Source organism: Phoca vitulina, unplaced genomic scaffold (genome assembly GCF_004348235.1).
Source record: "Phoca vitulina isolate PV1807 unplaced genomic scaffold, GSC_HSeal_1.0 scaffold36, whole genome shotgun sequence".
NCBI lineage: Eukaryota > Metazoa > Chordata > Mammalia > Carnivora > Phocidae > Phoca > Phoca vitulina.
The window spans coordinates 9,539,206-9,567,164 of record NW_022589739.1 but is presented as its reverse complement, the minus strand read 5'-3'; the positions used below and the strand labels follow the sequence as shown (position 1 = coordinate 9,567,164).

The window sequence follows — 27,959 nt, the reverse complement described above, 5'->3', positions numbered from 1 at the left end:
TCACTGTTCCTGCTCGCTGACAAATTTTCCATGTAGAAGATAATGGAGCCTGGAAATCATGCTGACACTTGGGAGTAGGCCATTCCCAATCCCATGCCAGAACCAAAGACTATTGGCCACATTTTTCTAGCTAAGTGAGAAAACAGAAAGAAGCTAAGTGAGGAAACAAGTCGTAATCCCAGACCAGTACCTACGTCACGACTGCATCTGCCGTGTGCTGGTCCCCCTTCCTGCTGAGCTCTGAACCTGGTATGTTCCCCACACGTGTTGCTATTTGTATGTGTGTGTGCACAGATGTACGCAGACTTATGGCCGTGGTATATAAACAGTTTTGTAGTCTAGTTTTTTATTTGCCTTGTGAATGTTTTCAAATGTTATTTTCTTGAAGAATATGATTTATAATTGCTGAAATATTATTAATCTTTCAACATTTAATGATTCGTTTCTATTGTTAGATAATTAAACCTTTTAAATAGCACCTATTTTATTTTTTTTCATTTTTGTAAATTAACATATAATGTATTATTTGTTTCAGGGGTACAGATCTATGATTCATCAGTCTTACACAATTCACAGTGCTCCCCATAGCACATACCCTCCCCAATGTCCATCACCCAGCCACCCCACCCTCCCACCCCCCTCCACTCCAGCAACCCTCAGTTTGTTTCCTGAGATTAAGAGTCTCTTATGGTTTGTCTCCCTCTCTGGTTTAGTCTTGTTTCATTTTTTCCTCCTTTCCCCTATGATCCTCTGCCTTGTTTTTCAAATTCCACATTATCAGTGAGATCATATGATAATTGTCTTTCTCTGAACACCTATTTTAATAGCATAAACTCCAGGGGCACCTGGGTGGCTCAGTTGGTTAAGCATCTGCCTTGGGCTCAGGTCATGATCCCAGAGTCCTGGGATCGAGTCCCACATCAGGCTCCCTGCTCAGTGGGGAGTCTGCTTCTGCTTCTCCCTCTCCCTCCCACTACCCCCGCTTGTGTGTTCTCTCTCTCTCTGTCAAATAAATAAATAAAATCTTTAAAAAAACCTTGGTAATCTTAAAAAAAATAATAACATGAACTACAATTAATAAGGTTACTTAAGTCAAAGGATGTTAATAAACTACTTTGGTATACTTTTTCCAAATTATTTTCCAGACAGGATTTTAATGCTAGTGTAACCCTCACTAACACTGAGCATTATAGCTTTTTAAAAATTTCTTCAAATTTGGAATCGGGGAAAACATTGTTTCATTGTTATTTTAACCAATATTTTTTTATAACTAAAAGATCAAATTTTTTTTCGCATTTTTTGCTGCTTATGCCTCTTTGGTGAATTATCTGTCCATGTCTTTTACTCATTAGTATCTCTTGAGGTAGCAGTATTTCTTCTTGAGTTGGCAGTAAGTTTATTTTATTTACTTATTTTTCAAATTTTTATTTAAATTCCATTTAGTTAGCACACAGTGTAATATTAGTTTGAGGTGTACAATATAGTGATTCAACACTTCCATAGAATACCCGGTGCACATTACAACAAGAGCACTCCTTAATCCCCATCACCTGTTTCACCCATCCCCCCACTCACCTCCCTTCTGCTGACCAACAGTTTGTTCTACAATTAAGAGTCTGTTTCCTTGTTTGCCTCTCTCTCTTTTTTCCCCCTTGTTCATCTATTTTGTTTTTTAAATCCCACATATGAGTGAAATCATATGGCATTTGTCTTTCTCTGACTGACTTATTTCATTTAGCATAATACCCTCTACTTCCATCCATGTCATTTCAAATCGCAAGATTTCATTCTTTCTGACTGCTGAGTAATATTTCATTATGTATATATACCACATCTTCTATATCCATTCATCACTCGATGAACATTTGGGCTCTTTCCATAGTTTGACTATTATAGATAATGCTATTATAAACATTGGGGAACAAGTATACTTTGAATTAGTATTTTTGTGTTCTTTGAGTAAATACCTAGTAGTGTAATTGCTGGATTGTAGAATAGTTCTATTTTTTTAAATTTTATTTTATTATGTTATGTTATGTTAGTCATCATTAGTTTTTGAAGTAGTGTTCCATGATTCATTGTTTGCATATAACACCCAGTGCTCCATGCAATACATGCCCTCCTTAATACCCATCACCAGGCTAACCCATCTCCCCAACCCCCTCCCCTCTAGAACCCTCAGTTTGTTTGTCAGAGTCCATAGTCTCTCATGGTTCGTCTACCCCTCTGATTCCCCCCCTTCATTTTTCCCTTCCTACTATTTTTTTTTAACATATAATGTATTATTTGTTTCACAGGTCTGTGATTCATCAGTCTTAGACAATTCACAGTGCTTCCCATAGCACATACCCTCCCCAATGTCCATCACCCAGCCACCCCACCCTCCCACCCCCCTCCACTCCAGCAACCCTCAGTTTGTTTCTTGAGATTAAGAGTCTCTTATGGTTTGTCTCCCTCTCTGGTTTCATCTTGTTTCATTTTTTCCTCCCTTCCCCTATGATCCTCTGTCTTGTTTCTCAAATTCCTCATATCAGTGAGATCATATGATACTTGTCTTTCTCTGATTGACTTATTTCGCTTAGCATAATACCCTCTAGTTCCATCCACATCATAGCAAATGGCAAGATTTCGGTTTTTTTGATGGCTGCACAATATTCCATTGTATATATATACCACATCTTCTTTATCCATTCATCTGTTGATGGAAATCTAGGCTCTTTCCATAGTTTGGCTATTGTGGACATTGCTGCTATAAACATTGGGGTGCATGTGCCCCTTCGGATCCCTACATTTGTATCTTTGGGGTAAATACCCAGTAGTGCAATTGCTGGTTTGTAGGGTAGCTCTACTTTCTTTTTTTTCTTTTTTTTTTTCCCCTTCTCACAAGAATTTATTGTCACCATCCATAGCTTCTCCTTCCCCACCCCTCCCCCCTCTATGCTGCTGGCTCCCTTGGTTTTTTTTTTTTTTATTGTGTTATGTTAATCACCATACATTACATCATTAGTTTTTGATGTAGTGTTCCATGATTCGTTGTTTGCGTATAACATAGGGTAGCTCTATTTTCAACTTTTTGAGGAACCTCCATACTGTTTTCCAGAGTGGCTGAACCAGTTTGCATTCCCACCAACAGTGTAGGAGGGTTCCCCTTTTTCCACATCCCCGTCAACATCTGTCATTTCCTGACTTGTTAATTTTAGCCATTCTGACTGGTGTGAGGTGGTATCTCATTGAGGTTTTGATTTGGATTTCCCTGATGAGGAGTGATGTTGAACACTTTTTCATGTGTCTGTTGGCCATTTGGTTGTCTTTGCAGAAATGTCTGTTCATGTCTTCTGCCCATTTCTTGATTGGATTCTTTGTTCTTTGGTGTTGAGTTTGATAAGTTCTTTATAGATTTTGGATACTAGCCCTTTATCTAATATGTCATTTGCAAATATCTTCTCCCATTCTGTCGGTTGTCTTTTGGTTTTGTTGACTGTTTCCTTTGCTGTGCAAAAGCTTTTTATCTTGATGAAGTCCCAATAGTTCATTTTTGCCCTTGCTTCCCTTGCCTTTGGCGATGTTTCTAGGAAGAAGTTGCTGTGGCTGAGGTCGAAGAGGTTGCTGCCTGTGTTCTCCTTTAGGATTTTGATGGACTCCTGTCTCACATTGAGGTCTTTCAACCATTTGGAGTCTATTTTTGTGTGTGGTGTAAGGAAATGGTCCAGTTTCATTCTTCTGCATGTGGCTGTCCAATTTTCCCAACACCATTTGTTGAAGAGACTGTCTTTTTTCCACTCGACATTCTTTCCTGCTTTGTCGAAGATTACTTGACCATAGAGTTGAGGATCCATTTCTGGGCTCTCTATTCTGTTCCATTGATCTATGTGTCTGTTTTTGTGCCAGGACCATACTGTCTTGATGATTACAGCTTTATAATAGAGCTTGAAGTCTGGAATTGTGATGCCACCAGCTTTGCTTTTCTTTTTCATTATTCCTCTGGTTAATCGGGGTCTTTTCTGGTTCCATACAAATTTTAGGATTATTTGTTCCATTTATTTGAAAAAAGTGGATGGTATTTTGATAGGGATTGCATTAAACGTGTAGATTGCTCTAGGTAGCATTGACATCTTCACAATATTTGTTCTTCCAATCCATGGAACGTTTTTCCATTTCTTTGTGTCTTCCTCAATTTCTTTCATGAGTATTCTATAGTTTTCTGAGTACAGATCCTTTGCCTCTTTGGTTAGATTTATTCCTAGGTATCTTATGGTTTTGGGTGCAATTATAAATGGGATTGACTCCTTAATTTCTCTTTCTTCTGTCTTGTTGTTGGTGTATAGGAATGCCACTGATTTCTGTGCACTGATTTTATATCCTGCCACTTTACCGAATTCCTGTATGAGTTCTAGCAGTTTTGGGGTGGAGTCTTTTGGGTTTTCCACATAAAGTATCATATCATCTGCAAAGAGTGAGAGTTTGACTTCTTCTTTGCCGATTTGGATGCCTTTTATTTCTTTTTGTTGTCTGATTGCTGTGGCTAGGACTTCTAGTACCATGTTGAAAAGCAGTGGCGATAGTGGACAACCCTGCCATGTTCCTGACCTTAGGGGGAAAGTTCTCAGTTTTTCCCCATTGCGAATGATATTTGCTGTGGGTTTTTCATAGATGGCTTTTATGATATGGAGTATCTCTATCCCTACACTCAGAAGAGTTTCAATCAAGAAAGGATGCTGTACTTTGTCCAATGCTTTTTCTGCATCTATTGAGAGGATCATATGGTTCTTGTTCTTTCTTTTATTAATGTATTGTATCACATTGATTGATTTGCGGATGTTGAACCAACCTTGCAGCCCAGGAATAAATCTCACTTGGTCGTGGTGAATAATCCTTTTAATGTACTGTTGGATCCTATTAACTAGTATTTTGGTGAGAATTTTTGCATCCATGTTCATCAGGGATATTGGTCTGTAATTCTCCTTTTTGATGGGGTCTTTGGTTTTGGGATCAAGGTAATGCTGGCCTCATAAAATGAGTTTGGAAGTTTTCCTTCCATTTCTATTTTTTGGAACAGTTTCAGAAGAATAGGCATTAATTCTTCTTTAAATGTTTGGTAGAATTCCCCTGGGAAGGCATCTGGCCCTGTGGGGAGATTTTTGATTACTGCTTCAATTTCCTTACTGGTTATGGGTCTGTTCAGGTTTTCTATTTCCTCCTGGTTTAGTTTTGGTAGTTTATAGGTCTCTAGGAATGCATCTATTTCTTCCAGATTGTCTAATTTGCTGGCATATAGTTGCTCATGATATGTTCTTATAATTGTTGTATTTCTTTGGTGTTGGTTGTGATCTCTCCTCTTTCATTCATGATTTTGTTTATTTGGGTCCTTTCTCTTTTCTTTTTGGTAAGTCTGGGCAGGGGTTTATCAATCTTATTAATTCTTTCAAAGAACCAGCTCCTAGTTTTGTTGATCTGTTCTACTTTTCTTTTGGTTTCTATTTCATTGATTTCTGCTCTGATCTTTATTATTTCTCTTCTCCTGCTGGGTTTCGGCTTTATTTGCTGTTCTTTCTCCAGCTCCTTTAGGTGTAGGGTTAGGTTGTGTATTATTATATGGAGTATCTCTATCCCTACACTCTGAAGGGTTTTAATCAAGAAAGGATGCTGTACTTTGTCCAATGCTTTTTCTGCATCTATTGAGAGGATCATATGGTTCTTGTTCTTTCTTTTATTAATGTATTGTATCACATTGATTGATTTGCAGATGTTGAACCAACCTTGCATCCCAGGATGGCTAAACAAGAGTTTACAGACCTCTTGTCCCAAGCTGCTTTGAGACCTTTCTTATTTCTTGAGAAAGGCTTGTATTGCTATATACTTTCCTCTCAGGACCGCCTTTGCTGTATCCCAAAGATTTTGAACAGTTGTGTTTTCATTTTCTTTTGTTTCCATGAATTTTTAAAAATTCTTCTTTAATTTCCTGGTTGACCCATTCATTCTTTAGTAGGATGCTCTTTAGCCTCTATGTATTTGAGTTCTTTCTGACTTTCCTCTTGTGATTGAGTTCTAGTTTCAAAGCATTGTGGTCTGAAAATATGCAGGGAATGATCCCAATCTTTTGGTACCGGTTGAGACCTGATTTGTGACCTAGGATGTGATTGATTCTGGAGAATGTTCCATGGGCACTAGAGAAGAATGTGTATTCTGTTGCTTTGGGATGGAATGTTCTGAATATATCTGTGAAGTCCATTTGGTCCAGTGTGTCATTTAAAGTCTTTATTTCCTTGTTGATCTTTTGCTTAGATGATCTGTCCATTTCAGTGAGGGGGGTGTTAAAGTCCCCTACTATTATTGTATTGTTGTCTATGTGTTTCTTCGATTTTGTTATTAATTGGCTTATATAGTTGGCTGCTCCCATGTTAGGGGCATAGATATTTATCATTGTTAGATCTTCTTGTTGGATAGACCCTTTCAGTAGGATATAGTGTCCTTCCTCATCTCTTATTATAGTCTTTGGTTTAAAATCTAATTTGTCTGATATAAGGATTGCCACCCCAGCTTTCTTTTGATGTCCATTAGCATGGTAAATGGTTTTCCACCCCCTCACTTTCAATCTGGGGGTGTCTTTGGGTCTAAAATGAGTCTCTTGCAGACAGCATATCAATGGGTCTTGTTTTTTTATCCAATCTGATAGCCTGTGTCTTTTGATTGGGGCATTTAGCCCATTTACATTCAGGGTAACTATTGAAAGATAGGAATTTAGTGCCATTGTATTGCCTGTAAGGTGACTGTTACTGTATATTGTCTGTGTTCCTTTCTGGTCTATGTTACTTTTAGGCTCTCTCTTTGCTTAGAGGACCCCTTTCAATATTTCTTGTAGGGCTGGTTTCGTGTTTGCAAATTCCTTTAGTTTTTGTTTGTCCTGGAAGCTTTTTATCTCTCCTTCTATTTTCAATGACAGCTTAGCTGGATATAGTATTCTTGGCTACATATTTTTCTCATTTAGTGCTCTGAATATATCTTGCCAGTCCTTTCTGGCCTGCCAGGTCTTTGTGGATAGGTCTGCTGCCAATCTCATGTTTCTACCGTTGTAGTTTACAGACCTCTTGTCCCGATCTGCTTTCAGGATTTTCTCTTTGTCCCTGAGATTTGTAAGTTTTACTATTAGATGTCGGGGTGTTGACCTATTTTTATTGATTTTGAGGGGGGTTCTCTGTGCCTCCTGGATTTTGATGCCTGTTTCCTTCCCCAAATGAGGGAAGTTCTCTGCTATAATTTGCTCCAATATACCTTCTGCCCTTCTCTTTCTTCTTCTTCCCAATTATTCTAATATTTTTTCGTCTTATGGTATCACTTATCTCTCGAATTCTGCCCTTGTGATCCAGTAGTTGTTTATCTCTCTTTTTCTCAGCTTCTTTATTCTACATCATTTGGTCTTCTATATCACTAATTCTCTCTTCTGCCTCATTTATCCTGGCAGTTAGAGCCTCCATTTTTTGTTGCACCTCATTAATAGCCTTTTTTATTTCGACTTGGTTAGATTTTAGTTCTTTTATTTCTCCAGAAAAGGATTCTCTAGTATCTTCCATGCTTTTTTCAAGCCCAGCTAGTATCTTTATAATCTTCATTCTGAATTCCAGTTCCTTCATCTTACTAATGTCCGTATTTATAGGTCCCTTGCAGTCGGTACTGCCTCTTGTTCTTTTTTTTGAGGTGATTTTTTTCCCTCTTGTCATTTTGTCCAGAGGAGAATAGATGAATGAGAGAACAAAATGCTAAAAGGGTAACAATGACCCCAGAAAAATATACACTTCCAGAAAGTGGTCGCTTTTCTGTTCAGAGAATTGCTGCTATTCTTTTCTTTGATGTCCTGCGCAGCCCCGGGCACCGTCCAGGATGGAAGCCGGAGCCTGCTGGTGGAGAACCCAAATACTTCTATTTTTAACTTTTTGAGGAACCTCCATAGTGGCTGCACCAGTTTGCATTCCCACCAACAATGTGAGAGGGTTCCCCTTTCTCCGCATCCTCGCCATCCCCTGTTGTTTCTTGCGTTAATGTTAGCCATTCTGACAGGTGTTGGGTGATATGTCATTGTAGTTTGATTTGTATTTCCCTGATGATAAGTGATGTTGAGAATATTTTCATGTGTCTGTGGACCATCTGGATGTCTTCTTTGAAAAAAAAGTCTATTCATGTCCATTTTTAAATTGGATTATTTGTTTTTTGGGTGTTCAGTTTTATAAGCTCTTTAAATATTTTGGATAATAACCCTTTATCAAATATATCATTTGCAAATATCTTCTCCCATTCCATAGATTACCTTTTAGTTTTTTTTTTTTTAAGATTTTAAAAACTTATTTATTTACTTGAGAGAGAGGGCACACACCAGAGAGAGATCATGAGCAGTGGGGAGGGGCAGAGGGAGACGGAGAAGCAGACTCCCCCCCTGAGCAGGGAGCCTGACATGGGGCTGAATCCCAGGACCCTGAGATCATGACCTGAGTCGAAGGCAGACATTTAACTGGCTGAGCCACCCAGGCACCCCTGCCTTTTAGTTTTGTTGATTGTTTCCTTTGTTGTGCAAAAGGTTTTTATTTTGATGAAGTCCCAGTAGTTCATTTTTGCTTTTGTTTCCCTTGCCACTGGAGACATATCTAGTAAGAAGTTGCTCTGGCCCATGTCAGAGAGGTTATTGCCTGTGTTCTCTAGGATCTTGATGGTTTTCTGTCTCACATTTAGGTCTTTCCTCCATTTTGAATTTATTTTTGTGTATGGTGTAAGAAAGTGGTCCAGTTTCATTCTTCTGCATGTCACTGTCCAGTTTTCCAACACCATTTGTTGAAGACACTGTCTTTTTTCCATTAGATATTCTTTCCTGCTTTGTGAAAGATTAGTTGACCATATAGTTGTGGGTTTATTTCTGGGTTTTCTATTCTGTTCCATTGATCTACGTGTCTTGTTTCTGTGCCAATACCATACTGTGTTGATAACTACAGCTTTGTAATGTAACTTGAAGTCTGGAATTGTGATGCCTCCAGCTTTGCTTTTCTTTTTCAAGATTGCTTTGGCTATTCGGGATCTTTTGTGGTTCCATACACATTTTAGGTAGGTTTGTTCTAGCTCTTTGAAAAAATGCTGTTGGTGTTTTGATAGGGATTGCATTAAATGTATTGATTATTTGGGTAATATAGACATTTTAACAATATTTGTTCTTCCAATCCATGAGCATTGAATGTCTTTCCATTTCTTTGTGTTATTTTCAATTTGTTTCATCAGTGTTTTATGGTTTTCAGAGTACAGATCTTTTACCTCTTTGGTTAGGTTTATTCCTAGGTATCTTATGGTTTTTGGTGCAATTGTAATGGGATCAATTCCTTGATTTCTCTTTCTGCTGCTTCATTATTGATGTATAGAAATGCAACAGATTTCTGTACATTGATTTTGTATCCTGCAACTTTCCTGAATTCATTTATCAGTTCTAGCAATTTTTTGGTGGAGTCTTTTGGGTTTTCTATGTAGAGTATCAGGTCATCTGCAAATCCTGAAAGTTTGACTTCTTCCTTGTTGATTTGGATGCCTTTTATTTCTTTTTGTTGTATGATTGCTGAGGTTAGGACTTCCAGTACTGTGTTAAATAACTGTGGTGAGAGTGGACATCCCTGTGCTGTTCCTGTCCATAGAGGAAAAGTTCTCAGTTTTTCCCCACTGAGTTTTTCATTTATGGGTTTTTCATATATGTCCTTCGTTATTTTTTTTTTAAAGATTTTATTTATTTATTTGACAGAGAGAGACACAGCAAGAGAGGGGACACAAGCAGGGGGAGTGGGAGAGGGAGAAGCAGACTCCCCGCGGAGCAAGGAGCCCGACGTGGGGCTCGATCCCAGGACCCTGGGATCGTGACCTGAGCCGAAGGCAGACGCTTAACGATTGAGCCACCCAGGCACCCCTGTCCTTCATTATTTTGAGGCATGTTCCTTCTAAACCTACTTTGTTGAGGATTTTTGTCATGAATGGATCTTGTACTTTGTCAAATGCTTTTTCCATATCTATTGAAAGGATCATGTGGTTCTTATCTTTTTTTTTATTAATCTGGTCTATCACAATGATTGATTTGCGAATATTGAACCATCCTTGCAGCCCAGGAATAAAGCCCACTTGATCATGGTGAATATTTTAATGTACTCTTGGATTCGGTTTGCTAGTATTTTGAGAATTTTTGCATCCGTGTTCATCAGGGATAGTGGCCTATAGTTCTCTTCTTCAGTGGAGTCTTTGTCTGGTTTTGGTATCAGGGTAATGCTGGCCTCAAAAGACAAATTTGGAACTTTTCCTTCCTTTTCTATTTTTTGGAATAGTTTGAGAAGAATAGGTTATTAACTGTTCCTTAAATGTTTGGTAGTATTTACCTATGAAGCAATCTGGCCCTGGACTTTAGAATTTCGGGAGGTTTTTGATTAGTGATTCAGTTTCTTTGCTGGTTATCAGTCTGTTCAAGTTTTCTATTTCTTCCTTTTTCATTTTTAATTGTTTATGTTTCTAGGAATTTTTCCATTTCTTCCAGGTTGTCCAATTTGTTGGCATGTAGTTTTTCATAATATTCTCTTCTAATTGTTTGTATTCCTATGGTGTTGGTTATTTCCCCTCCCTTATTTGTGATTTTATTTATTTGGGCCCTTTCTCCTTTCTTTTTGACAAGTCTGGCTAGAGGTTTATCAATTTTACTGATTTTTTTCAAAGAACCAGCTCCTGGATTCATTGATCTATTGTTTTTTTAGTTTCTACATCATTTATTTCTCCTCTAATCTTTATTATTTCCTTCCTTCTGCTGGCTTTAAACTTTGTTTGTTGTTCTTTTCTCAGCTCCTTTAGGTGTACGTTTAGGTTATTTATTTGAGATTTTTCTTGCTTCTTACAGTAGGCCTAGATTGCTATATTTTGCCCTCTTAGGACTGCCTTTGCTGTATCCCAAATGTTTTGGATCATTGTGTTTTCATTTTCATTTGTTTGCATGTAGTTTTTAATCTCTTTCTTGATTTCCTGGTTGACCCATTCATTGTTTAGAAGCATGTTGTTTAACCTCACATGTATTTGTGGTCTTTCCAAATTTTTCCTTGTCGTTAACTTCAAGTTTTAGTGTTGTGGTCAGAAAAGATGCATGGTATGATCTCTATCTTTTTATAATTGTTGAGGCCTGATTTGCAACCTAGTATGTGATCTGTTCCGAAGAATGTCCCATGTTCACTTGAAAAGTATGGGTATTCTGCTGTTTTAAGATGGAATGTTCTAGTTGGTCCGAGGGTTGTGGGTTATTGTTAAGCTGTTTAAGATGGAATGTTCTGTATACATTTGTTTAGTCCATCTGTTCCGAGTGTGTCATTCAAAGCTATTGTTTCCTTGTTGATTTTCTGTTTAGATGGTCTGCCCATTGATGTAAGTGGGGTATTAGAGTCCCTATTATTGTATTATTATCAATGAGTTCCTTTATGTTTGTTATTAAATGTTTTATATATTTTGGTGCTCCCATGTTGGTTGCATAAATATTTACAATTAGATCTTCTTGTTGGATTGTCCCCTTTGTTATGATATTTTGCCCTTCTTCATGTCTTGTCACAATCTTTGGTTTAAAGTCTAGCTTGTCTGTTATAAGTATTGCTATTCCAGCTTTCTTTTAATTTCCATTTGCATGATAAATATTTCTCCACCCCCTCACTTTCAGTCTGCCGGTAGCTTTACATTTAAAATGAGTCTCTTGGGGCACCTGGGTGGCTCAGTTGTTATGCGTCTGCCTTCAGCTCAGGTCATGATCCCAGGGTCCTGGGTTGGAGCCCTGCATCGCATCCCATCAGGCTCCTTGCTCAACAGGGAGCCTGCTTCTCCCTCTCCCACTCCCCCTGCTTGTGTTCCCTCTCTCTCTCTGTTTCTCTTTCTGTCAAATAAATAAATAAAATCTTTAAAAAAATAAAATGAGTCTCTTGTGGGCAACATACAGGTGGGTCTTGTTTTGTTTTCCATTCTGAGACCCTGTTTTGATTAGAGGATTTAGTCATTTACATTCAGAGTAATTATTGGTAGATATGTATTTAGTGCCATTTTATTACTTGTTCTGTCTTTTCTGAGATTTTTCTCTGTTCCTTTCTTGTCTTTGTCACTTTTGGTCTTTCCTTTCCACTTGATTTGACAGAAATTTTTAAAAGTATTTTAAGACTAAGACTTTGTCTATAAATAATTTTCCAAGTTGTCAAATTTCTTTTAACTTTAATTTTTAATTTTTTTAAAATTTATTTTTATTTTATTTATTTGAGAGAGAAAGAGAGAGAGAACAAGCAGGAGGAACAGCAGAGGGAGGGAGAGGAGCAGGCTCCCCACTGAGCAAGGAGCCTGATGTGGGACTTGATCCCAGCACCCTGGGATCATGACCTGAGCAAAAGGCAGATGCCCAACCAACCGAGCCACCCAGGTGCCCTCTTTTAACTTTATTTTATGGTAATTTATAAGAAACACATTTTAGCTTTTTAAGTAATTAAATCTGTTGTTTTTCTGCCTTGTGATTTCTTCTATGTCTTTCATTCTTGGAAAATATTTCCCCTTCCTGGAGTCTATAAAATACTCACTTATTGTTTATTCTAGTTTAGTTTGGTTTACTTTTTTTAGTTTTATTTTTTATTACTTTTAAGCACAATACTAAGTCATTTCAATCTAGCTTTATTTTTTGCCAAATACCTAACCAGTTGTTCCAGCATCATTTACTGAATACTCCTCCCTTTGCATACTGATTTACGATGGGCATTTAACTATATTTTAAATTCTTACATAGAAGAGTGTTGGTTTCTAGAATCTGTATATTGCTCCATTGATCAAACTGTCAATTCTTGCCCCAGAGACACAGCATCTTGATAACTGAAAGTTTATTGTAGGCTTTATTATCTCATAAGACAAATCTTTCTTCATTACTCTTTCCATCTTGTTTTATTTCATCTTTTTGAAACTTTTTTATTACTCAAAACTAAAAATCAGAAGAACTCTTTCAGAAGCTTTTTATTGGAATCACATTAAACCTTTCAATTATTTCAGAATAATTAAATAATCACCTTTATAATATTTAGTATTCCCATTCAGGAACATGGTATATCTCTCCATTTATATCTTTGTCTGTTTTCTAATTTTCTCCATATAGATGACACACCAATTTTCTACATTATTTTTCACACTTCTATCTTTCTTTCTTTCTTTCTTTCTTTCTTTCATCCAAAGAGGGGCTTGAACTCACAACCCTGAGATTAAGACATGAGCTGAGATCAAGAGTTAGACACTTATTTTTTTTTAGATTTTATTTTTATTTATTTGTCAGAGAGAGAGAGGAATAGAGAGTGAGCACAAGCAGGGGGAGCGGCAGGCAGAGGGAGAAGCAGGCTCCCCGCTGAGCAAGGAGCCCAACACAGAATGGGATCCTAGGACCCTGGGATCATGGCCTGAGCCAAAGGCAGTCACTTAACACACTGAGCCACCCAGGCGTCCTAAGAGTCAGACACTTAACTGACTGAGCCAACTGGGCACCCCTTCCCAGATTTCTTATTAGTGTTTTTTGCAAATGTGCTTAATTATTTTTGATGACATAGAATAAAATAGTTTCACCATCATAATTTTGACTGGATTATTGCTGTTGAAAAGAAGCACCTTAATATTTTATATGTATGTTTGCATCTGGACATCTTCCTAACTTCTCTAATTAGTTCAAATAATTTTTGTTAAAATCTCTCCAGTCTTCTAAATGAACAAAGCAGTAATTTATAAAATATTTTTCCCTTACTTTAATAGTGATACTGTATTTCCCTTTAGCTCTTTTATTGTTTTGCAGATTTATAAAGTATTGTTAAATAGTAATGACATTAGGATTTTTGTTGTTGTTCCTGAATTTTAAAGGAAATATTTCTGTTGTTTCAGCATTCAGAATGTTGCCTCTAGATTTTTATATTCATTGTAATGTTAAGGAAAATTTCTCCCTTAATTATTTTCCAAGACTTTTCTCAGGAATAGATACAAAATTTTATGGGATGATATTAGGGCATTTGTGGGAATGATCATGTTGCTTTTCTCCTTTAACCTATTACTGATGAGCAATATTAATAAATTTACTAGTTATAAATGAGCTTGTATTCTTTTTTTTTTAAAGATTTTACTTATTTTTTTTGAGAGAGAAAGAGCAAGCAAATGCACACAAACAGTGGGGAGGGCAGAGGGAGAAGCAGAATCCTCTCCCCCCCTGAGCAGCGAGCCCAGGGAATTGCTCTATGTAGGGCTGAATGCAGGGCTGGATCCCAGGGCCCCGAGATCACCACCTGAGCTGAAGGCAGAGGCTTAACCAACTGAGCTACCCATGCGCCCCTAAATAAACTTGTATTCTAAGAATAAACTCTGCATACTATTCAGGGCATACTATTCTTCTAATATAGTACCATATTATTTTCATTGGTTTATTCCAGATTTTTACATCTACCTCTAAAATGTCATTGTGGAAATTATAACCTGGCTACCCCCTTCCCCATACTCTAGATACCTTTGGCAGGCGTCTCTCCTTTTTAAAAAAGAAATAATGGGGCCATCTAGTATATTATGTAATTAGAATAAAAGCTCCAGAGGAGCAGAAGTCTTTGTTTTATTTGTTGATGATACATTGAAGATCTTAGAAGTGTTCCTGACACAAAATTGGTATTTAATGGTATTTAATCAGTATTTCCTGAATAGATTAATGAATTCTCTCTTTTATTGATCTTTACATTCTTCTTCAGTCACTTTATACTATAAATTACACATTCTTTGATTTTTTATTTTGAGTCTTTACCTGTTTAGCTGGAATAAGACATAGAAGTACATATATTATGCACAAATTGTTTTCCATAGGAACATAAGCATGGTATACTTGCTGCACTTTTGACTATCTGAGGGTTTCTTCCTGTTGCCATGAGGAATGGGAAAATAGCTGAAGACAAAAAATCCTTCTCATACACTTTTTTTCCCATCAAAATTGTAATATATTGTTCCATTATTTCCTGGTACTTAGCATTGCTGAAGGGTATTATGAAGTTGGCCTTAGGTTCTTTATCTACAGACTTTTCTTTTTGTTTAATGCCAGGATACTTTATTCTTGAATTTTAAATACAATAACAAAAAGAATACATTTGAGTCTTTAAAAATATACAGACATAGGCACTACATGAAAAAAAAATCCCTCTCACTGCTTTGTCCTTCTAGTCCCCTCTCACAGAACTCCTCCAAAATAACTTCGCTCCTCAGCTGTAACTACTCTAACAGTTGGTTGTGTTTTTCTTCCAAGTTTGCTTCTATATATTTATATGAGTATAGAGTTGTTTTTTTTTTTTTTCTAAAATGAGATCATATTCTTATAACAAGGTGCCTGGAAGAGCGGATCTTTAAAAATATTTTAGTAATAGAAGCTGCCAAATTCTTCTTTGTATAAATGGACACAGAGATGCACATTGAAACAGATTTTCTTGACCTACTGCTAGAATGCCCTTACTTGATTTTGTAAATATTAGAAGAGTAAGCACTTGCCACGCTAGGGAAAAGAGACAATAGGGACTTTTGTGTATTTGCCAAGGCTGCCTTTTCTAAGTGTCTCTAAGTATGTAGACATATCTGGTCTTTGAGTAGAAAGTGGAGATTTTCACATAGGAGCCATAAAGCTGCCCCAAAAGACAGATAAATGCTTCAACCCCTTCCTGTTCAAAAGTCAACATTACTTAAATCTCAGACATGGATTAGGATGGTCCCAACCTAGCACAAAGGTCCCAAAGCAAACAAACGAAGAAGAAATTTTGAGTCTCTAGAAGATTACAAAGAAGCACGAGATGTATGACAGAGCAGGAGGGGTGTAGCCCCAGCAACATGTCAGGAGGTTAAGCCAGTTCAGAGCGTTCCAGTCAGTGAGAAATGTTTAAGAATGGAGAACGGCTAATATATTTCTAGGAACAATGATGTCTGCTATCAAATTTGAGGGTATTTCCTTTACTGACTAGAATTACCTTCTAATATCTCTAAACCTTCAGTAGAAATCTGTTATCTAAAATAACCAAATGTTTGTGGTACTTTGTGGGTATGAAGGAAGAGGAACACAGACCCAGAAACAAAGAAAACTTTTCAAGGCAGGCTGTGACGAGGCAGTGGGATTCAGGATGGAACATAACATCAGAACATAAGCCCTCCCTGGAAATCCCAGGGACGATACCAGTGGCAGAGGTAGGTGCACTTTGTACAGTGTTAGGATGGCTGCATGAACCGTCTTTTTTGGACTATAGGATAAGACTTGAAAGGTGGAGAATTTGGGAAGTACTAGACTGCAAATGATTGAATATAAATCATTCCCAGTTGGAATGACGCTGCTCTAAGGGGTGTGGTGGGTAGCCTCTAAGATGGACCCCAGTGATCCCCACCTCTTGGTATTCATACCTTTGTGGAAATCCCTCCCTTTGATTATGGGTTAGATTTAGTGATTCACTTCTAGCAAATAAAATACAGCAGAGGTGATGGGATGTCACTTCTAAGATTAGGTTACAAAAAGATTGCAGATTTCATTTTTTTTTAAAGATTTTATTTATTTATTTGAGAGAGAGAGCACAAGAGGGAGAGGGAGAGGGAGAAGCAGACTCCCCACTGAGCAGGGAGCCCGACACGGGGCTCGATCCCAGGACCCCGGGATCACGACCTGAGCCCAAGGCAGACGCTTAACTGACTGAGCCACCCAGGCGCCCCTGCAGATTTCATCTTAGGCATTCTCTCTTACTCACTCTGAGGAAAGCCAGCTGCCATTTTGTGAGCTGCCCAATGGAGAGGCCCACACGTCAAAGAACTGAAGGAGGTTTCTAGCCACTAGTTAGCAAGAAACTCAGGCCCTCAGTTCAACAGCCTGCAAGGAACTGAAGAATGCAAACAACCACATGCGTGAGCTTGGAAAGGGATTCTCCCACACCAGGTCTTCAAATGATACCATAGCCATGACCTGCAGCTTGACTACAACCTCATAAGAAACCTTGAGCTAGCTAAGTTGCACCTGGATTCCTAACCTACAGAGACTGTCAGAAAATGAATGTTTGTTGCTTTAAGTTCCTAAGTTTTAGGGTAATTTGTTATGTAATAACAGATAATTAATTCAGTGGGAGAAATAATCAAGTGTATGTCAGATAGTTGATAAATTTGGGAGAGGACTCTGATTTGGAATTCTGAATGGAATTAAATGTTTAATAGAGTCAGAGTATAGGAAATACAATGATATGTTCAAGGATGCATCATTGTATAAAGCAGCATGCCACAGGATATTATACCAAAGCTTCTGGTTTCATGATTCCACTTTATTTCTAAGATATGTATGTAAATCTGTCTTAGAACAGACAACTCAAAGGCTCAGGAGGAGCCTAGCAAGACAACCCTGACTTGTCTTCCCTTCCTTCCCAGCGACATACCCTGAAAATACAGAAAGTTACGTAGGAATACTGTTCAAAAATCTAGTAGATCCCAAGTAAAGCCAATCGCCAGAGTGTAGAGAGGGCCTTGAGTGAGGAGAATCCAAGAGGTCCAGGGAATTCACCTACCAAAGGTTGCAGAAGAACCATTCTCCTTGGATCTCTCCCTACTCCAGCCACACGCAACAGCGTCCTCATTAGTAGATCTCTTTCTGGACGCTTTTAGGGATTTCAGTTCCCAGGATTCAACATCACTAAGGGCATAATATAGACAGATGGGGGAGCACTGTATCCAGAGATACCAGGTTGATAGTATACAAGAGTAGAGGCAGAGAAAGCACTACAGCTTCCTTACTCTCATCAGTATATTATTTTATCTTAGCCATGGGTTTCTACAACACATTCCCAGTGTTTCCCATCCTTATATTTGCCTTGTTATCATCCTAGAAATCAATCAATATCTAAATACATAGTTGCCAAAGTTCTGTTCTATTTTAAATTGTGATTTTATTTAATGTTAACATTACAAGTCCATGTCTAGGAGCTGGCTGTAACAGGGGCCTGGTTAGTCAGACAGTGTGGGGTTGCAGCTAAAAAAGCAGTCTCCAGACAGACTGGTTGGATTTGAACTCCAGGTTTCCTACTTACTGGCTGTGTCACCTTGGGCAAGTGACTGAATCTATCCAGGCTTTAGGTTCCTTACTTATAAGATGGAGATAATAATAGCACCCATCTGATAGCATTATTTTGAGGATTCAATGAGTCAATGCTTGGAAAGTGCTTAGAACAGCCACAGCTCCACAAATGGGTCTGCTCTCTGTTGGCCATTAGCTTTGTAATAGAACAGGAAATGATGGGGCAGGGGAGGGGTGTTGGTGGACACGAAGAGAAACTTTAAGCTTGCCCAGTACAGAGTTCTTTTTGCCTCAGGAGTCATCCTGACCCAGAAACAGCATAAGTGGTGTGACAGAAGGCTGTTTTGTGTTCCCTGAAAATCCCAGATTAATATTAACACTCGTGGGATAGTCTCTGGAGGCCTGGACTTGGACCTGCTTACACGTTAACCCTGTTGGGCCTTAACTCATACATATTCACTCAGACAAGACTGGTTTAAACTGGGAGGAAAAAGTCAGTTTTTTGGGCCTTTGTTTTTATTTCATGGTTCTTTCTTTTGAAAACCGGATGATTTATGTTCTTGCCCCTCTGGGAGCAGAGCAGGTCATAAACTGAAAACAAATGTCTGCAGAAAAAAAGAAGTTTCCAGACGATAGTCCTTCTAACAGACAGAACATTATCTATTCAGTAGAGAAAGTCAAGGTTGCTCGCTTACTATTTTTTAATACTCTAAAAAAACCCAAAAACCACACCCCTGAGAGTGGCTGCTTTTCTATGGTCATCTTTATCTAAAGCTTCACAGTGAAGAGACTCCTACCCCCAAAGAATAGGGAATGGAGGCCCAAAGACTAACTAGAGGCATGAGCCCCCATCTCTACGGAGCTTGTTCTTTGGGTTAAACTCAGCTAACTTGGAGGAAGGCTTCTGGTTTGAGGTGGGGCAAGGGAATTTTGCAGGGCATAAAGAGCTCCCTTGCTCTCACTGAACTAATCAACACACACAAGTGCACACTCTGAGTCTCTCTCATACATCTTGTATGCACATGCTACTAAATGTCACATTTACTCTAGAGTTTTGTGTATATGTGTCTGCATGTATACACGCACGTGCACACACACACACACACACACACTTCTCTCTCTCTCTCTAGTCACCTATAAACACTCACACCTCAAGACACATTCACAAATACAGGCACATATGTGGTGGTCATTGTCCGAGGTGTTGAGTCAGAGAAGATCATGGAGGGTGAGGAGCTTACATCAGTTCAGAAAAGGGAACTTTCTGACACATTACTATCAAAGTAAAACTGATTCACAGAGCCCCCCTCAAGGCCTTTGTAAGGATTCATGAGGGTCAAGTGCTAGGCCAGGAGTAGCTCCCTGCGGGCATTTATTTTTGTCTTTAAATTCAGTAGTTTGGGGATGCCTGGGTGGCTCAGTCAGTTAAGCGTCTGCCTTCGGCTCAGGTCATGATCTCAGGGTCCTGGGATCGAGTCCCGCATCAGGCTCCTGCTCAGTGGGAAGCCTGCTTCTCCCTCTCCCTCTGCCTGCCGCTCCCCCTGCTTGTGCTCTCTGTCTCTCTCGTTCTCTCTCTCTGACATATAAATAAATAAAATCTTTTAAAAAATAAATTCAGTTGTTTGAAATCTTTCAATTCAGGATAAGAAATTCTACCTGATTCTGAGATATTAGGAGAGAAAGATGGATTTCAGTCCTCAACCAATTAGCATGCATTTAATGGGTGCCTGCTGTGGGCCAGGCAGCGCCCCAGGCACTGGGACAGAGGGATGCCTGAGACAGGATTCCCACCCCATCATAGTCCAACAGGGGAGATGAAACCAACATACATGAAACAGATAATCCAAGGTCAAGGTTATACTGTCAGTGCCTAAAAGGACCTGGTCTTGTCAAACATGTTCATTTTGGCAATAGGATACCGATATCCATAACGTCATTTACTTATGGCCACACAACCAGGTATTAGACAAATGCTTCCTGATAGAATTATTCTCTCCATCCCTCTGCATTGTTTTGTAATTATATATATAAAATATACATATATTTATATATATATATGTATATATATATATATATACATATATAAAACAACTTTAGCATGGTTCTGTGTTTTAACTAGGTACCACTGTCTGTTCCTTCTCCAGAATTGGGAGGTCCCACAAGGTAAGAGCTGATCTTATACATTTTCAAAGCTCACAGTGACTGACACGGTCATAATTATCCAGATGGTGCTCAATTCATCAGCCTAAAGTGATCTGACATAGTCCAGGTAGTTCTGCTGTTGGTGCAAGGCTCCACTTGTTACACAAGAAAGCAGCACAGGTAGTAAAGAACTAAATCTTGGATACAGATTCAGGGTAAAATACTTCAAACTTGGCATAAAAATTACAGACATGTTTCCAAACCCTTCTGTTTTCTTATCTGTTTTGACCTCAGGTCTTGTATAATTATATGGATAAAGGTAATGCATTTTTATTTCAGCCAGCAGGAAAAGGTCAGGATCCTCAGGGTGCTTTTGACTCTTCATATTCACAGACAGAATCGTTGAAAGGTTTTGATATATTTCACCTAGGGGTTTTTTGAAATGATACCAGGTCACCCAGTCATCAAACATTTATTTCAACAAGAATTTTAAAAATCATCATGCCGAACACTGGGCAAGTTGTTGGCTACAAATTTGCCCGGCTGAATTATTGAACGCATACTTTATGCCCAGAAAAAAAAAAACAACAACAACCCAGCACAGCTGTTGTATTATTTTCCCAGGGCTTCTGTAACCAATTGCCATAACCTTGGTGACTTAAAACAACAGAAATTTATTCTCTCACAATTTTGGAAGCAGGAAGTCCAAAGTCAAAGTGTTGGCAGGGCCATACTCCACCTGGAGGCTCTAGGGAGAATCTTCCCTTGCCCTTTCCTAGCTTCTGGAGGCTCCTGGCAATTCCTTGACATTCCCTGGCCTGTAGCTGCCTCACTCCCATTTCTGTCTCTGTCGCCTTCTCTGTGTCCTCGCCTCTTCTTAGAAGGAGTCCCCCCTAAATGCAGTGATTTCATCTCTCGATCCTTAATTGATTACATCTGCAAAGATCTTATATCCAAATAAGGTCACACTCTTGAGGTTCCATCTGGGCATGAATTGGGGGGACACTATTCAATAGCTGTCATTGTACTTTGCTCGCTTGGGTCTGCAGTGACAAGACTGACAGTGAAAGAGATGGCCATGGAGGGAAGCTTCACTTTGTTTCCATGAACCAGTTCCTCTCATCTTTCTTCTGGTTCTTCATAGTCTGACTCCCTGTCCTGCATAGACCCAGACCCAGACTGCTCACCTGGAATTCGGATTTCATGATCCGCGTGACTCTTTGACATATGATACTAGTCCTTATGTGTTCCAAGCTGTTGGCCCATGCCATCATGAGTACCCTGGCTCATCTGGATTTGAGCGCTGCCTGTCATCATCTGCCCTTTTTCATTTAACAGATATGCACTGGATACTTCATAAGAGTCAGGCCCTGTCTTGGATGCTGGATTCTCAGGGATGACAGATAAGGTCCCTACCTCATGAGTAATGAGGGTTGGAAATAGGGGGAAAAACAAGCAAACAGATACTTGGAATCTAGAACAGTTTCTGGTGCATAGTAGGTGTTCAATAAGTATTTGTGATTTGGTAGAACTAGCAAGATTGTTTCTGATAGTGACAGGTGATAAGAAGGAAATAGATTAGTGTGAAATAGGGCATTTAAATAGGTTCAACACAGAAGGCCTCTCGAAGAAGGTGATGTTTAAGCTACAATGTTAAGAAAAGGAAGGAACCAGCTGAGGACACATGTCTAAGAGAGAGGAAAGAGTAAGTGAAACATCACTGAACTAAGAACAAACCGATTGTATTTGGGGACAGAAAGAGAACAATGTGACTGACACAGACCAAGCAAGGGGGGAGACTAAGACAAGATGGTGTCAGAAAGGTAGAGGTAATTCTGCTCAGTTCTGCTAGACACTGTGGATCAAACAAAGGAGTCTGGATTTTTAATTTCCACTGCAATTGGAAGCCGTTTGAGGTTTAAGTAATGAATCGATGTGATTTAACTCATGAATTAAAAGATCACTATAGCAGCTCTGAGGAGGAAGGATTGTGGGAGGCAAGACTGGAAGAAGGGAGAAAAATGTTTTAGCACATAAACAGGTTATAGGTGGAAAAGATATTGATTTTTTCAGTCCGTAGTGTAACAAGGAGAGGACAGAGCTGGCCAAAGTCACAGGGTTGGTCTGTCTACAGACAGACTCATCCATTAACCTGAGCTTACTGAATAAATAGCATCATTTTCCATGTCTGCCACAATGCGAAAAAGATTGGAAAGCCCAGCACTGATGAACATTTTTCATGTTTTCTGATCATCAAGCTCCTTTTACACACCCTTACTGTGTTTGGAGAATTTCCTGCTGCGGTAACCAGCCTCCAAGATGGCCTCCAGTGATCCCACATCCTGTGATTCACACCTTTGTGTGGTCCCCCACACTCAGTACCAGGGTTTAGCTTGTGTAACTAAGAGAATATGAGAGAAGTGATTGTACATCACCTCAAAAATGAGGTTATGAAAGGCTGTGGCTTATATCTTGGGCCCTGTCTCTCTTAGATAACTCGCTTTGGGGCACCCAACTGCCATGTCTTGAGAACACCCAGGTACTAGGCCTATCCAGCCCAAATACCCCCCCCCCCAACTCTATCTCTGGAGGTCTGTATTCAAAGGCAACAGCCATCTTTTGCATTTTAACTTGCATCCATAGAATAGATTCACTTCGCTTTAAGTGAGTTTCACCCCCAATTGAGCCTAAAAACTACTGGAAATCAAAGGAAAATAGGAACGTAATTGAGGGAGAAAAAAACACTTAAAAAAACTTGTCTACTTTTTCTTTCTTCAATAATATATGCAAGACATTTTTCTCCGAAATGGCATAGTAAAAAGCTAACAAAAAAACAACTCACAAAACAAGCTTTGAATATATCTTTTAATATCCTACGCCATTTTAAAACAAAAAATGAACAAGACTACCTCTTGCCATTTTACTGAGTCAGTATCCTTAAAGTAGTTCACAAATAACATTATGTTGCTTAAAATAGAATGATTTCAAATAGGACAACCAATATATAATGACCCCTTTTTTTAGATCTCAAAGAAAATTAAGGCATGTGCTTTTATTTTAATCAATGAGAGTTAAAGTTATAGATTAAAAGGTACACCTCTTCTAATTAAACCATTAAAGTCAGGCAGTCATCTACAGTTCATTAAAGTTCAGATTTTGCGTGAAACCTTCATTATCTGAACTTGATGAGTTCCCCTTTCTTTCAATACACTGCATTCACACAGAAGATGTCTGATCTCAAAAGGCCCTTCGAGAAATGTGAAATAGCCCTCACCCTGGCTTACTCTTGTGCCCTGACGAACCTGAAGAATTCTAACCTTTTTCAGAAACACATACTCTTCCATAGGGAATAACATGGTTCAAAAAGGGGGAAAAATAGCTTATTTGCTACATCCATATGTATTTAGGGAAGCTGCTTTGTACTGCAACAGAGTCTATTACTTCCTCTACTGGCCAAACCCTGAAAAGAGTTCCTCTTTTTCAAACAAGAAAGCAGAGGTTATTTAACACACACACACACAGCACATATTTTAGAGACCCCTATGAAAATGAGAGAAATGAGATAATAGAGAAACAATCAAGTACTGCCCTCGTATGAGCAGAGAAAAAGTATTTGTGTGGTAGAGAACAGTAATTATTTTGCAGTTATTGAATAGGAGGAAACCTTACGTCTGGTTAGTGGAAACTCTTAAAGATTTATTTATTTATTTATTTATTTATTTATTTATTTTTTATTTATTTAAGAGTGAGAGAGAGCTGGGGAGGGGCAGAGGGAGAGAGAGAGAATCTCAAGCTGACTCCAGGCTGAGCGTGGAGCCCGATGTGGGGCTCGATCTCACTGACCCTAAGATCATGACCTGAGCCGAATGATTAGTGGAAACTCTTTATGCAAAATTAAAAAAAAAGATACAAGGAGAAAACTTAAGTATGGAAATTTAATATTCAACCCAGAAGTTCTCTCCAAAACCCCTTGCATTTAGTGAGCACTCAGTAGACATATGATTGATTGGTTGATTAAGTGTGATTAAATACTGAACTTTTCAGCAGACAACCTGAAGCTTGGTTCTTTGGATAGAGTGAGGGCTGAGAAAAGTGTACAGTCTTACGGTCTTCTGAATAAGGCTAGAGAGACAATGAAATGGATTCTCTCCCTCTCTCCCTCCTCCTACCTTCTCTGTCTCTCTTTGTATAACTAGAGATTTTTGTCCAAGCCATTTATTGCTAAGCAAAAGATCAAGAAAGGGATTCTTGAAACTCTTCCTTATGTGCTTAATGCTTACATTCTTGCCCATAAATAGGCACGTTGACCCCTTTTCTTAATAAGCAGGCACTCGAGTGTGGTCAACCTATTTTTAACACTGAGGATGAAAGGAAGTTTAATGTGGAAGACGAGGAAAGGTATTGGCTATTTGGAGTCTTTTCTTCTGACACCTCTATATCTAGTTGGATATTTCACGACCACCCCCAACAGTCTAGCCAGTTTTGGACTTCATCATCCTCTTCTCTCTTTCCAGCATCCAGAGTGACTCCAGCAGTTTCCCAGACCTGTCCAGGGTGAGGGACATCAGCCACTTTGAAAGGCAGCTCCAGGGATGCAAAAAGAATTACAAAAAAATTACTTGGTGGCAGAAGGTACTTAGGTATAGATTTTTGTCGGTCAGCAGAAATCTGACCTCTGCTCTCTCCCCTGTCCTCATTCAGACAAGATGAACAAATGTAGAACCACGAGTGTCTACTAAAAAGAGACAGCAGAGGAGTGCCAGGCCCTCTGACCCAGAACATTGCCTTCTGTTCCTTTTAATATACTCCTTTTATGGTGTATCTTTTAAATACTAAAGCCAATAAATCTCTACTTTCTTTAAAGTCAAAGAAATTGGATTTATAACTTTGTAACCGGCAATCATAAAACTGGGAAGGAACTGCACAGCTCAGGAAGGAAGAATAAATATTTTGAACATCCCAGACCAACCTGCTATTTGGTATAATGATAACGGACGCATGGGCAAAGTTTGGCCGCCCAATCCAAAATCTGCTTTAATTTCATCTCTCAGGAAAAATTCACTCCTAACAGGGCTCACAGATTTAAAAGGAGATTGATGCCCAAGATGAGAGAATGCTCGTCACAGAACATGAACTCACTTCTCGTCTCGTGGTCCAGGTGAATTATAGTGCAGGCTCTAAAGCAAGTGTGAGGATGAATTCCTATCAGGATTAATTAAACAGGAGGTCTGGGAGGGTTTCACAGGAGCAGTAATCACTGGGAAATAGCATGGGCTCACCAAAAACAAATGCCGGTTGAATCTTACCTTCTTTTGTTAGCGGCAACTATCTGGCAAGGAACGGAATAAAACAAAGGCCAATGAATAGGAAGTTCTGCCATTAGGAAGTCCGAACTATTTCCCAAGAACAGAATCTGAGTCTTGGATGCAGGAGTAAGGATATGGTCTAAGAGCCGCATGAAAGACTTACAGGATTTTTTAAAAAATTATTTCCCCCCAGCTTTATTGAAGAATAATTGACAAATAAAATTGTATATGTTTAAAATGTACAGCATGATAATTTGGTATACATATACACTGTGGAGTGATTACCGAGATCAAGTTAATTAACACATCCATCACCTTGTAAATTTTTAACTCTTTTAAAAACTTTTTTTTTTTTTTTTGTGGTCAGAACATTTAAGATCCACTTTCATCAAATTTCAAGTACACGATCCCATATTATTAACTATAATCACCATCCTGTATGTTAGAGCCTTATAACTGAGAGTTTATACCTTTGACCTACATCTCACCATTTCACCAACCCCAACCCATCTTTCTACTCTGTTTCTATGAGATCAGTATTTTTTGTTTGTTTGTTTGGTTTTGTTTTTTAGATTCCACATGCAAATGACACCATGTAGTATTTGTCTTTCTCAGGCTGGCTTATTTCACTTAGCATAATTCCTTCCAGGTTTATCCATATTGCTAGAAATAGCTGGATTTCTTTCTTTTTTAAAACTGAATAATATTCCTGTGTGCGTGTGTGTGTGTGTGTCGCATTTTCTTTATTTATTTGTCCATCTATGGACACTTAGGTTGTTTCCGTGTCTTGGCTGTTGTGAATAATGCTGCAATGAACATGGGGTGCAAATGTCTTTTTAAGGTAGTGATTTCATTTCCTTTGCATATAATACCCAGAAGTGGAATTGCTGGTTGCCGGATCATATGGTTGTTCAACTTTAATTTTTTTAAATATTTTATTTATTTATTATTTATTTATTTATAAATATATATATTTTTTAATTTTAGAGAGAGAGAGAGAGCATGAGCAGGAGGGGCAGAGAGAGAGAGGGAGAGAGAATCTCTCTTTTTTTTTAAATATTTTATTTTATTTATTAGAGAGAGAGAGAGAGAGAGCATGAGAAGGGGGAGGGTCAGAGGGAGAAGCAGACTCCCAGCAGAGCAGGGAGCCTGATATGGGACTCGATCCTGGGACTCCAGGATCATGACCTGAGCCGAAGGCAGTCGCTCAACCGACTGAGCCACCCAGGTGCCCCGAGGGAGAGAGAATCTCAAGCAGACTCCACGCTGAGTGTAGAGCCAGAGGCAGGGTTCAATCTCAAAATCCTGAGATCAGACCTGAGCCGAAATAGTCATATGCTTAACCAACTGTACCACCCAGGTGCCCCAAGATTTATTTATTAATTTTAGAAAGAAAGAGAGAGGGAGAGAGAGAGTGGGGGGAGGGGCAGAGGGAGAGAGTCTTCAAGCAGACTCCCCACTGAGCGCAGATCTCCTGATCCATGAGATCACAACCTGAGCCGAAACCAAGAGTCGAACGCTTAACTGATTGAGCCACCTAGATGCCCCTTCAATTTTAATTTTTTGAGGAATCTCCATTTTGTTTTCCATAGTGGCTGCATCAATTTATATTCCTACCAGTGGTGCACAAGGATTCCCTTTTTTCCACACCCTTGCGAGCCACCATTCTGACACCAGAATATCACTTTCACATATTCTTTTGGTTAAAGCAAGTCACAGGGCTAACCCAATTCAAGGGGGACGGGAAATAGACTCAATTTCTTGATTGAAGGAGTGGTAAAGTCACAGTGAAAACGGACATGTGGAATGGGAGGGATAGTTGTGGCTGTCTCTGGAAATGATCTATCAGTTTGTCCTTGAGAAAATTATTTAACCCCTGATTTCACATTCTTCACCTGTAAAATAGGAAATAATAACACCCACTACTTAGGAATGTTGTCACTAATAAATTAAGAAAATGTGTTTGTTTAGTTAGCATCTAGTACATTGTAGTAGACACACAACAGCAACAACAAAAACATATATTGACTGAGCCCATATTATGTGGCAGAACTGTTCTAAGTACTTTATGTAATCTTTATAACAATTCATTAATGTACATATTAGTATTATCTGAAGAGAAACCCTAGGCACAAAAATTTTAAATAACTTCCACAAGGTTGGTTCTAGATCTAAATCACGAATGTCTTATTGCCTGCTACATCCAAAGGGCATTTCTTAGTTTTTGTCTCGTTGATGCTGTAGATCACTCCATCAAATGTTCTTCCTCCTTTGGCCCCCATGACTCCCCTCTGTCCAGTGTTTTCTCCATCACTGCTGCTTTTCAATCTCCTCCTTACTGAACCACATTTTTTTTTTTTTTTAGGATTTTATTTATTTATTTGACAGAGAGAGACAGCAAGAGAGGGAACACAAGCAGGGGG

The 27,959-nt window shown here is 38.8% G+C and overlaps 1 pseudogene; it reads right to left on the bottom strand.

Moving 5' to 3' along the window:
- Positions 1 to 27,818, bottom strand: LOC116646238 (annotated as a pseudogene).
- Positions 27,819 to 27,959: the final 141 nt, after the last annotated feature.